The following is an 11,425-nucleotide window of genomic DNA, read 5'->3' as shown; positions in this document are numbered from 1 at the left end:
GTTAGGTTATATATAACCAAAAAAATATATATATATTTGTGTAATCTTGGTACGGGAAAAACAATTCTTTTTTAAAAGTACCCAAAAAAACAAAAACAAAAAAACATGAAAAAAAAACAATGAGTAATCTTGATTCAGCATTGGCTAGCACACTCAGTTGAATTTTGTTTTCAATTTTGTAGTACTTGGTGATTTTATATTGCCGAAACTTATGTTTAGAAAGAACTGTTTGTTTTAGTGTTGAAGTTCATGCATTGACGATATTGAACTTAAAACATAGGAAACCCAATTGAAAGAGTTGAAATGATGATGATGATTTTCAAATTTTGTAGAGAGTTATTCCTTCCCCACACACTTTTACTGATCCAAAGAGGAGTCGACCAGCTTGGGAAGTGTTAAAACAATCGATGGACCACTCTTTAATCTCAGAATTGGAATCACTGGTGATTACAAACAATTCTTTTCCCAGAGTCGAACCCTTCACTTTCATGGCTAGCCTTTCCAACAACTTAAGTGGCTGGAGATAATGGCTGAAAACCAATACCTTCTTCCCATTTGATTCGCATAAGCCTAACAGATTAAGGAAGAAGTTTGCCTTCAGTCCTTCTCTAATATGCAACTTCTCTGAGATGTGGTTCATCCGGGCATCGTCAAGCCCCTCTCTTACTGTGGTTGACGTGTCTGTAAGTGAACTCTTTAGGAGAGATCTCAACTATGTGTGCACATAAAGTGTGTTCCCATCCCAGCTGATTTTGAACTTCTTAACTAAGTTCTTCAGTTCTTCAACTTCACGCTTATGTGTAGGGCTGAGGTGAAGAAATATAGTAAAGTCAACAAGCCCAGGCATTTCATGAAGAAAATCTCATTCGTAGAAATGAAGAACCTTGTTTGTCATTGCACGCAACTCTTGAATGACAATTACCTTTCTCTTGAAATTATCATCTTTCTGTTGAATAACAATTACGTTTCAAGAGAAAGGTAGTTGTTATTCAGGAGTTGCGAGCTGTCATTTCTGGGAGTATGACCTTCGTCCAGAATGAGAATGGATGGGTACGTTAGCAATATTTGTTGGCAGGCAGCGACAATCTTGTTTATTTCATTGTCACATACAAATGAAGAAACTTGTTTGTACGCCAGGAAAAGTATTCTTCTCTGATCTGCTTACTGTTTGAGCACCTGAAGGTGTTGTGCTCGATTATCCGCTTTTACAGAGTATAAGTCATATAGTGGAATGTCCTCAACTTGCCATGTGAAGAACTCTTTCTTTCATGTTGCCAGAATGCCTCTTGGCAGCACCACCAGTGGTCTAGCATGGGGATACTTGGCCAGAAAACTCTGTATAAAAGTAATTATCGTGAAAGTTTTTCCAGAGCCTGGAGCATGGGCTAGGATGCAGCCACCTGGATTCTCTGCAACCAAGTTGCTCAGTAGGAAATTGAAGCCCTCAACTTGATGGGGTTTCATCTACTTTTTGTGCCTGGGATGAGCACAATTTCAATGACAGCAGAATCCTGTCCAGATAGTTTAACCCTGTCATGAAATATTTCAATTGTTTCCTTGTCCTTTGTAGTCCGGCCTTCATAAAAGTATGTGCGTGTAGTCCTTGTGCCCTAAATCAAAAAGAAAATGTAGTCATTCCTCTTCAATTTTTTGGAAATTATGCATTTATCGCTTGTACAAATAATTATTTCAATTGTAAGTTGTCTGAACTAAATGCAAAATTTTGATGTGTGTCCTTTCTTTTGACCGTTTCAAAATCTGTATATGTGTTGAGAAATTATGTGTTTGTTGTCTATGTTTATGCAAAGTTTTCAGGATAACAGCTACATATTGATGCCGTTCTTTTGTGTTCTTGTAAATATTGATTGAAATACTTTGCAGGAATTGTCATCATTGCATTTGACGGATATTGGTCACGTCGCACCAACAATTTTAGTTTTCTCCTTGAAGACTTGCTACCAGTTGGTTTCGTACATATGTTTGTAAACAAATGAAATCCATCACCAAGGAATACCCTGAATTTTTTTTAGGATAAATTGTTATAGCAGCCCATGTACTTTTGTCTTTATGTCATTTGTTTTGCACAAATTTTGAATGGCCTCGCTTTGCATCGTCAATTGTGAACTTTTCTTTCAATTACGTCCATTTTATTACAACTCTTCACTATTTTCTATCAAAAAATATGCATGTATGTGGCATGTGCAATTTTTTTTTTAGTGAACTTGTAACTTTACTGAACTTAGTTAATCTCAATCATTTGACACTACAATATCTGTTATGAAAATCACAAACGGCATTAGCAATTTGACCAAAATTGTCCATGGAATTTAAAATAAAGTGTCAGAATTAAGGGAGTTTAAAGTGCATCGATTCAAATGAGACAACAGAAAAAATGTATACACCACCCCTGTAATTTTCCCTTCAATCTAATTTGTATGATTTGCTCTTTCTTAAAGGGGAAGGAAAAGATTGAAGACAATTGGCGAACAACATATCCAAATGTCTAACACTATCGATGGCTCTTCTCGAAAGCGGCCAGTTGCACCATGAATTTGTTGCAGGTACTAGTTGTTCATTTCACAATCCGGAATTACATTTTTCATAGTGAAAGTATGCGCCTTGTCAACGTTCAGTTTGTAATGTTTGAAATTGGTTTGGTTCCGCATCTGTAAAAATGTTTAAATTGGTGTCGATTCAGTCCCGAATATATGAAAGGTGTGTTACGCAGATTTTGGGGCCAGCTTGACATAAATACTTACATATATATATGTATTCATATTTAAGATTTAGTGATAATAAGCTTGACGATGCTTGCATGCAGCCAGCAACAATTGAAGGAAATGCAAGGGCCAGACAACACTCGACCAAAAATGGTGAGTGTGGAAATCTGTATTCTCTATAACACACTATGATGAAAACACATTACTGGGTTGCTATCCACGCGTTGTATTGAATGGTGGTACTGGGCTTCTGATTCTTTCACGTTTGTTGGATTGTAGCATGTAATAATGTCAACTTCCTACTGTTTTTGTAAGTTTCAATTCGTTCTAAAATTCTATCTACGTTTTGTCGCTGAATTTTTCTTGTAACTATTATTTGTATTTGCAATCTTATTTAATTACAAACAATGCACATGGATTGCGTTTGGCAAAAGTTGTAGTTACAGTTATTTTGGACTTATAATTGTTGCTTGTCTTGTACGTGTGTCACTTTCGTGCCTAAAGAGTAAAAAGGAGCTTGGGGAAAGGTGGAAGGCATTCCTCTCTAATGAGAAGAAGAGGTTTGCGGACATGGCTAAGGTGAGCGCCAAGGAACACGCCAAAGTAGTTCCATGTTCACTGAAATCTGAAAAGGTAATTACGTACTTCATGTTTTCATAAATGCATTTGGCTAGGTCCTGCTTTGCTGACATTGTTGGTTGTATTTTTGTATTAATTTAAGGGTAAAAAAAGTGCATACTAAAAGGCAACTCTGCATATCATTGAAGTAATTTGTTAAGCTAGTTAACCGGTTTAATTAAGCACAAAAGCAGACAGTCATTGAAATTGGGTTTGGTGGCCTCTTGGGGATCAAATGTACACGTATAGATCACGACTTCTGTGAATGGTTGGTATAGAACTTTGATCCTGATAGTAGTTCATTGAATGTTTATGGTCGTCAACTCATGCTCACCTGTAAGGCAGTTAATGTTTTATTGGGAATACGGTGTGAAGGCGATGGCGTGTAGTTGGCTGGTTTATTAGAAGCATATCTCAATATCTACAAAGAGGTTGGAGTTGTTAACGGAGTCATTCCTTTGAACAAGTTGAGACTTTATCTAACTAAGACTGATGGTGCGGAGGACGAGTTTTGGAGGAAATTTGCGCTGTACGTGTTGGGGGCCATGTTGTGTCCTACCACAATGACCGCCTTGAGTCCATCGTTCATTCATGCCGTGAAGGACGTTAATGGTATGCGAGCTTGTAATTGGGCAAAGTTGACACTGCAATTCCTTCACAACGGTGTTCGCAAGTATAAGACCAAAGGTCATCGCGATGCAACTGGATGTGTTTTCTTGCTAATGGTGTGCCAATAACTCGATTATTTTTTCCATTCCCCCATTCATATGTTTCATGCATTGTTCTGTCATGGTTCAACAAATTGGGCTTTATTAGGAAATATAATGTTACCTAGTATGTCAGTACGACAAATAACACTCTTCCTGACCCAGTATGCTAGTCGCAGAAAGAGCTTTTCTGCAACCACCGTCATGAATTTAAGAATAAAGAGTACAGGGAAAACAAAATCACCGACCTCAATGGAGGAACCAATTTTCCTACGTTGCGAAGAGGGGAACATAATTGATTGATCTTCATTCGTTTTGAATAATCAATCAGACACAGAACTGACACAGGAAATTTTATACACATTTGTAGGCAGAGTTGAAGAAGAATATATAGAAGAAACCTTGATAGGACCATTACCAAAGCAAACGTATTCATTCTGGGAAAGGTCTTTCGGGTTTCAGCCATTCATATATACAAACATGTACATAAATTTTTTTTTGGTTTCATCAGTAAAGTCCTTGTTTTGCTGTACATTTTTTTTCCCAAAAAACATTGCATCATATGTGCCTATAAAGTTCACAACATCGTAAACAAAATCGGTATTCTATGTACGTTCAGCTACAAAATTGACAAGAATCAATGTCATTGTTACTGAATATAGTTGATTTTTGTGGGAAAAAGAAATTAATTATGGTGTGCCCCTTAATGTCCACAGCTATTATACATTGATTGTGTTTGTCTGAGCTTCACAAGTACGTCAGCTACAACGCGGTCCATGCCTCGGCTTCATGATTGGGGTGATACCCAAATATGGGAGACGCTGCAACGTATCAAAATGAAGCAAAATTTCCCAACAGATGCGGTAAGCACTCCAACCAGTCTACACATTTGATACCATTGGCCCACTTGTCTTGAACATACAATGTCAGACTTCATTTATGCATTTCTATGATTAGGTGGAGTTTGATTACAGTAATGACAAAAGCAACGCCAATGATGATGAAATTGATACACACCATGTCGATAACCAACAAAAAGCACAGTACGATGAAGTTCGTATGACCAAAGTACAGTCGGACATTTGTGAACTGAAGGAAATGATGATGCAAGTTCTTCAGAACTAAACAGATTTAATGGAGATGTTGTGACATTTTCGAGGCAAGCAAGTTGTTGACAATGACAAGGTAATCTATCCAATCATTACGCAAATTTGAGACAGTTGAGCCACATTATTTCAAGATGATTTATAAGACTAAGTTGACGTATGTGTTTGTATGATTAGGTGGAAGGCAATGATGTGTGTATCATTAACCTCTCTTCCAATGTTGTTGAACTGAAGGAAATGCTGAAGCAACTGCTTCAACGTTTCAGTTTGGGCTGCAACCAACTGTTGACTGAACAAACCAATTTAGCTGAACTGAAGCAAATGCTACAGCACATCATGGGAGGTATATTCTTTAGACCACAACCGGCAGGCGTGGACAAACAGGGTGTGGACCCTTCTGTTGGAGTGGAGGCGCATGACGATGGCGTGGTCAAACCAATTGACGAAGTTAACCCAATGGAGTGTAATATTTCAGATGTACAAGGGGTGGATCACCAAGAACAGAATGTCAAGGGAACCTTGGCAAGGGACAAAAGTGATTTCCATGATGGACATAAACTGAACATCGAAAAAGATGGAGACAACTGGAAGAAGGGAGGTCTTCACTTAGGGCAAACATACGAAACTGAAGATAAATACACTCCTGAGCTTCAGTTAGTGGGCGTGGAGAAAGTGGTGTGTGATGTGCATACTTCTCCTACTAAGATTGGCCAACCATTGGGAGCAACTGGAATCGTTAGAGGAAGAGGAAAGGAAAGAGGAAGAGGAAAAGGAAAAGGAAAAGGAAAAGGAAAAATGTGTGGAAGAGGAGTTCAAGCCACTGAGGTCGGGGATATGCATTTGTGCATCGATAGGAAAACAAATAATCGACTTGCAGAAGAAAAATTACGAATTCATGACATCAGTTCACCTTTGGATGTTGATGGTCTGAATAAGGCGAACAAGGTACAAATACTGCCTTTAATGCCCCACAAGTTTTGAATAACCAATTCATGCCCACATTAATAATGTGAATCACTAATTTTACAATGATTTGTGTTGTATTGTACTAGTTGTCAAACAATTGCATGTTTGCACTTATGACTGCTAGCATATGTTTTTACACATTTCTAACAAACTCCGCACCAAACATCACAAGTTGGGAAAACTCTGAGGTTCAGAGATTATACATCATTTCACATTCTTTTTTATGAGTAACAACCTTGTTGTGTAAGCTTCAATTTTTTTTTATGAAATGTGTTCTGTTAGTTGTCTGTTTATTTTTGTAGGACTCGTTGAGGATGTTGGACAGCGAAGGGTTCTTATCGGCGAAGGAATAAAAACTTGTTAACTATGTATTTAACGATAACAAAAATGAAATGTATTATTTCATTTAGTACTTGCAAATTTTAAATGACAGTCCATTGTGAAATAACTATCGTTCTAAGGATCATTATTGCTTGTAGGGACATTGTTGTTTCCATGAATGTTCATGGACGGGCATGTGAAGTTGGTACCCAGCGTGACATGCGCATGCTAAAGCCAGGGTTGTGGCTATCCGACACTGTAAGTGTTGGTTGCGCACATATGAATCTGTGTTTTTCATTTGAAGAACTTGGAAACCTTTCTAATCAACTTGCCTTGTGTCTAACATACAATGTTCCAACCAATCAACTTGGTGGTGGTGCAATTGACTAATCGACATAGGGATTGACACAATGACGGGAGGCATACTGATTGGTTCTTTCCCGTATATCTATCGGTAAGTAAGTGTTTAAAGATAGGTTGTGTTTTGTATATGACATATTTTGACAAATGTTTGCCTCAATGACCTTTATGCATTACACATGCAGACTTTGATTCTAAATAAATATACGCAACCTCTGAACCATGAAAAATCGTCACATCATTTTTTGGACATGACAGATACACTGGTGCGATTGATGCATGTCAGAGGGTAATATCAATGTTAATCCCGTTATATTAAAACGAAAATATGAAAGCCAGTACATGTTTACATGCCCTCTAAATAATGTCTGCACTTGTGTTTGCGTGTAGATTTACATGCCTTCTAATTACAGAGGAGTGCATTGGTTGTGTGTTAAAATTGATATGGTGGATAGTGTAGCCTACCTATTTGACTCATTCCCATCCAACAGACCGAACAAAATGAAGCTAAATGCGGCAACAAAATGAAGCTAATTTTGGTATGTCCTTCTGGTGGATTTCTCAACACTACAACAAACTTGAACATCCTTTACACAAACCAACTTTAACCTTCTCGAGCAGGTTTAAACTATGCGCGACTTGCTACAACTACACTTTGGAAATGATTATGTTACAGACGTGCGTAGCTTCCACCTCCGCATGTTAGATGAAAGGCCAGTACAACAACTAGATGAGTAATCCACAATCCCTCCCTCACATTTTCGTGTCTCCTGAATGACTGATTTAACGAACCTATTGACATTGATGACAAATTTAATGTTTAATTATTTTTGTAGCATGTTTGACTGTCGGATGTTCGTCATCAAATACATGCAGTGACCTGATTTACGCCTCAGTCCACACAAGGTACATTCTACCGCTTTATTTCCATTTGTCAATCAAATCCTTCCTTGTATGTCCTGCAATTGTAACTGATTTGTCTTATGATCTCTCTGTACAAAGTTTCATCCCTTAGTGTGTCATAAGTTGTTGGTTGACATCGTTATGGATGTCAATAATGCAAAGATCGCAGAGTATCGGGAGTGCCTTGATATCAGCAATGCCACAAACTAGGCCAGTGATGGGAATGGGCTAGCAGTACGCCAGTAATTTGGGTGGCAACAAGACTTCACTAATTTTTTATTCATTGATTTCAATATGGATGTTAAATATGGCTCCCCAGTATTGTTTTTACTGAAGGATGTAAAGATGGACGAACTGCAAAGTGAAAGTCAAATGTAAACATGGATCAAACATTTCGATGTGGCTGCTGTGTTATTACTATTTTGTTTACGCATGTTTGTTGTTCGAATGAATGCGACCGAAACAAATATAATTTACAGTTGTTTTTTTTACTCATATTTTGAGGAATGTACTTGTTGGCCAATTTATGAGCATGACTTTGATGTCGCAATAGTAATGTTAGTTATAACATAGCTATGTTTCGTTGGAATGAAGTACACTATATTCATGATGTTACTCAACAAAGTATGATGTCATACGTAATGCCAGATTGATTCGATACATCTCTTAAGTATTCAATATTGATTTACAGAGATGCTCTACATCTCTCTTTTTAGAGCTGTCATTAAATCAATCTATTGTGGTTGCTGTCTGCTGACTTGGCAGCTTCGATTACTGATTTCAATGTTGCACTGTCAACAAACAAGTACAACCAAACTTCTGATTTCCTTAATAACAGTTAAACACGTCACTTCATAACAACAATTATATTACCAGCTTCATACCATTACAATCGACAGGTCCAATCTTATCGATGTAACACCGAACGTACTGTTATTATGCAAAAGTACAACTAGTCATATGATAAGTCCAAGTACTCCCAATTGTCAAGAATTAAAGAAGAATGCACATTAACTGAACAAACAGATCAACCAACTCTTGAGAATTTGGTTCAAATTTAGTTGAACGTATGACCACTTGTTTCGAACAAATTACAAATGACAAGAGGGCTGGAGTAAACAAAGTACACACTGTAATTTCATAATAAAACCAATTTCCTGAAGTTAAGTAGCACAATTACTATAGGAAGTACTCCTAAGTTACATAACAACTCCCCAGACCCAAACCGATTGAAATGTTCATTGTTCATGTCCATGCTTCCAAAATCCATGGGTTTTATATCTTCTCCCTTGTTGTGTGGCCCACTATCACATGACTTTGAATCTGCAACTCCCCCTTCCTCAAATGCTTCTATAACTGCGTCCTTACTCAAAGGATTGGGAGCTCCAAATATTTTACTCTCCCTATCGAGATACTTTGTGTTATCATGGCACGTGTCCCTCAACCCTTTTGAACGTCTGATCGACAGAGATTAGCACTTACTCTGTACTTCATCACTTCTGCAAGAACCCACTAAGTCCATGATGAAGCGTAGTAAGTGCTCCATCACTTGGAACAGTTGTTGCATTGAATGCCATTCTTATGATGCCATTTGTCCATTTCACTAATGAAATACTCTCAGTTAAGTCAAACTGGCACATGTCACCATTTGTTTTATCCACCTGTCGACAGGAATAATCCACAATTTGGTGCAACCAATGCCCAACTTGTATAATTTTAATGTAACTAGCGGGTGCCACACGTAATGCATGTACAATTCAGATAATTAAGCATACATACAAATATTAAACAAATGAAGTGTTCTGAATGAAACCCAATGTCTTGGGTTCAAATCTTGCTTCCTGTGACGAATTTTTTGTGCTTTGAGGATAGAAAATTTGGCACATCGTACAAGGGGAACCCACCACACTTTCGACACCAATTTAGTGTGCACATATATAATAGTACTAGCGGTTGGCACACGCGATGCGTGCACAATTCAAATAAGTACAAATAAAATAAAATATTTATTTTATATAGAACCAACAGTGAACTGGTAAGAGTCTTCCTCATTTCACATAAGTCCAAGGTTCAAGTCCCCTCTTGTCATCCATTAAATATGTCTTTCTTTTTAAAAAAATAAAAGGTGGACACATGGTAGCATAAGAAACCAAGGGTTGAGGACCCCATAATGGGTGTTCACTTTATATATAGTACAAATGGATACATAAAATTATTTTCACGTCAACAAACCCCCTTCTTTGGCCCAACTAAATGTTTACATAATTAAAATCAAACAAGGAATGGGCCCAACAATAGCTGTAAAAGCTTCACATCTTCAACGTCAACTTACTTCATATTACCCTTCTTTGCTTCATAAGCTTTGTAGCAGCTCTTACACAACTTATAACGCTAAATGGCTCCCAACAGCAATATTGCCTACTAAAGAAGATGACCCAATTGAAAAACTCCTTCCATTTCCAAACGCCATTATGTAGTTGTTCGTAGCCATTTTATATAGGGTTCCCATCGACAGGTAGATCATTTGGATGGTCACACGTAGTCCGGTGAAAGTGAGATTGTACGCTCAATTAAGAGGACAAGTGGTCTTCAAAGATGGAGCATTTGCATCGGATGGCTCCGATTATGTGCCGGTTATGAACTTAGGTCACGAACTTGATGGGTGCATTGCAATAAGACTCATGTGCAAGGTCTAGGGTTTTCTCTGTCGATATGAAAGCCAAAGTATTGAGGGGTAGGTGGCATCATGATATAGGAACAGTGAAGACACCCCATTTTTGACCGTTCTGAAGACTTGGACGTCATCGTTTGAACACTCGATGATCACCCATGTTTGTGTTTGCCCTGAGTTCTCGGAGACCTCGGCCGCGCGCCTTGCCTCAAGACCTCTCGACTTGCCTGTTTTGTGTTTGGTTTTGCACCATTGGTTATGGCCGGTCGGCACTCTTTATGGTCGGCTGACCATTGTTTTGGTCAATTTGTCATTTTTGGCTGGCCGATCACTGTTCATCTGCTTTTGGCAGATATTTTATGCCAACTGTGATAGCTGGCATCCACTTTGCACCCCCTCCATACACGTGTATGGAAGGATTTGCTTCTCCTACCAAGCTTCTTTAACAAGCTTTGAGAGAGGAATTCTATAAAGAGGGAGCTTCTCCTCCCTCCTAAAAGGTTCCAGAGGTTGAGAGAATTAGGGTTAGAGCGTGAGATACAACCTTGTATCTATATTCCCTTATTTGATCCCCTTTTGTGACCTAAATAGTGTTTTGTTCTTAGTTTTGCACTAAGGCACATAGTATTACACCATACCTTGGTTGCTGAGGTGCCAAAGGGTTGTTCTTGAAGTTTTTGAGCTGGTTTTGACCTAAGGAGGGTGCTGGAGTGGTCAGCTTGAAGAAGGTCTACAAGGGTGAGAACTATTCCCTTTATTCCCCATTTTTGCATAGGCTTTTAACCTATCTTGCATCCATTTCTAAGCCTAGCTATAAACTAAGAAAAGTCTTTTTTTTACCTGCTTTTGATCTTTGTTTAAGGTCTCTTTGAGGTTTGGGATTGTCTCCTCCCTCCAAGGCCTTGTTAGGCCTTGTTTAAGGCCATACCTTTTGGCCATTGTTGTGGTCTTTGCATGACCTCTCTACCACTGAAATCCAAAGGATTTTTAGTGGTGGAGAGGTGGTTTTGAGGTCCTAAATGGGAGAGGGTCATCCCCTCTCCATCTTGTCTT

The 11,425-nt window shown here is 38.3% G+C and overlaps 1 pseudogene; it reads right to left on the bottom strand.

Annotated features, from left to right (window-relative positions):
* Positions 1–319: 319 nt before the first annotated feature.
* LOC114282791 (protein CHROMATIN REMODELING 35 pseudogene) lies at positions 320–1,464 on the bottom strand (annotated as a pseudogene).
* Positions 1,465–11,425: the final 9,961 nt, after the last annotated feature.

This window comes from Camellia sinensis, chromosome 3, assembly GCF_055761805.1.
Source record: "Camellia sinensis isolate YWXY chromosome 3, ASM5576180v1, whole genome shotgun sequence".
NCBI lineage: Eukaryota > Viridiplantae > Streptophyta > Magnoliopsida > Ericales > Theaceae > Camellia > Camellia sinensis.
The sequence above is the reverse complement of the archived record's forward strand: the minus strand, read 5'-3'. Positions and strand labels throughout refer to the sequence as shown.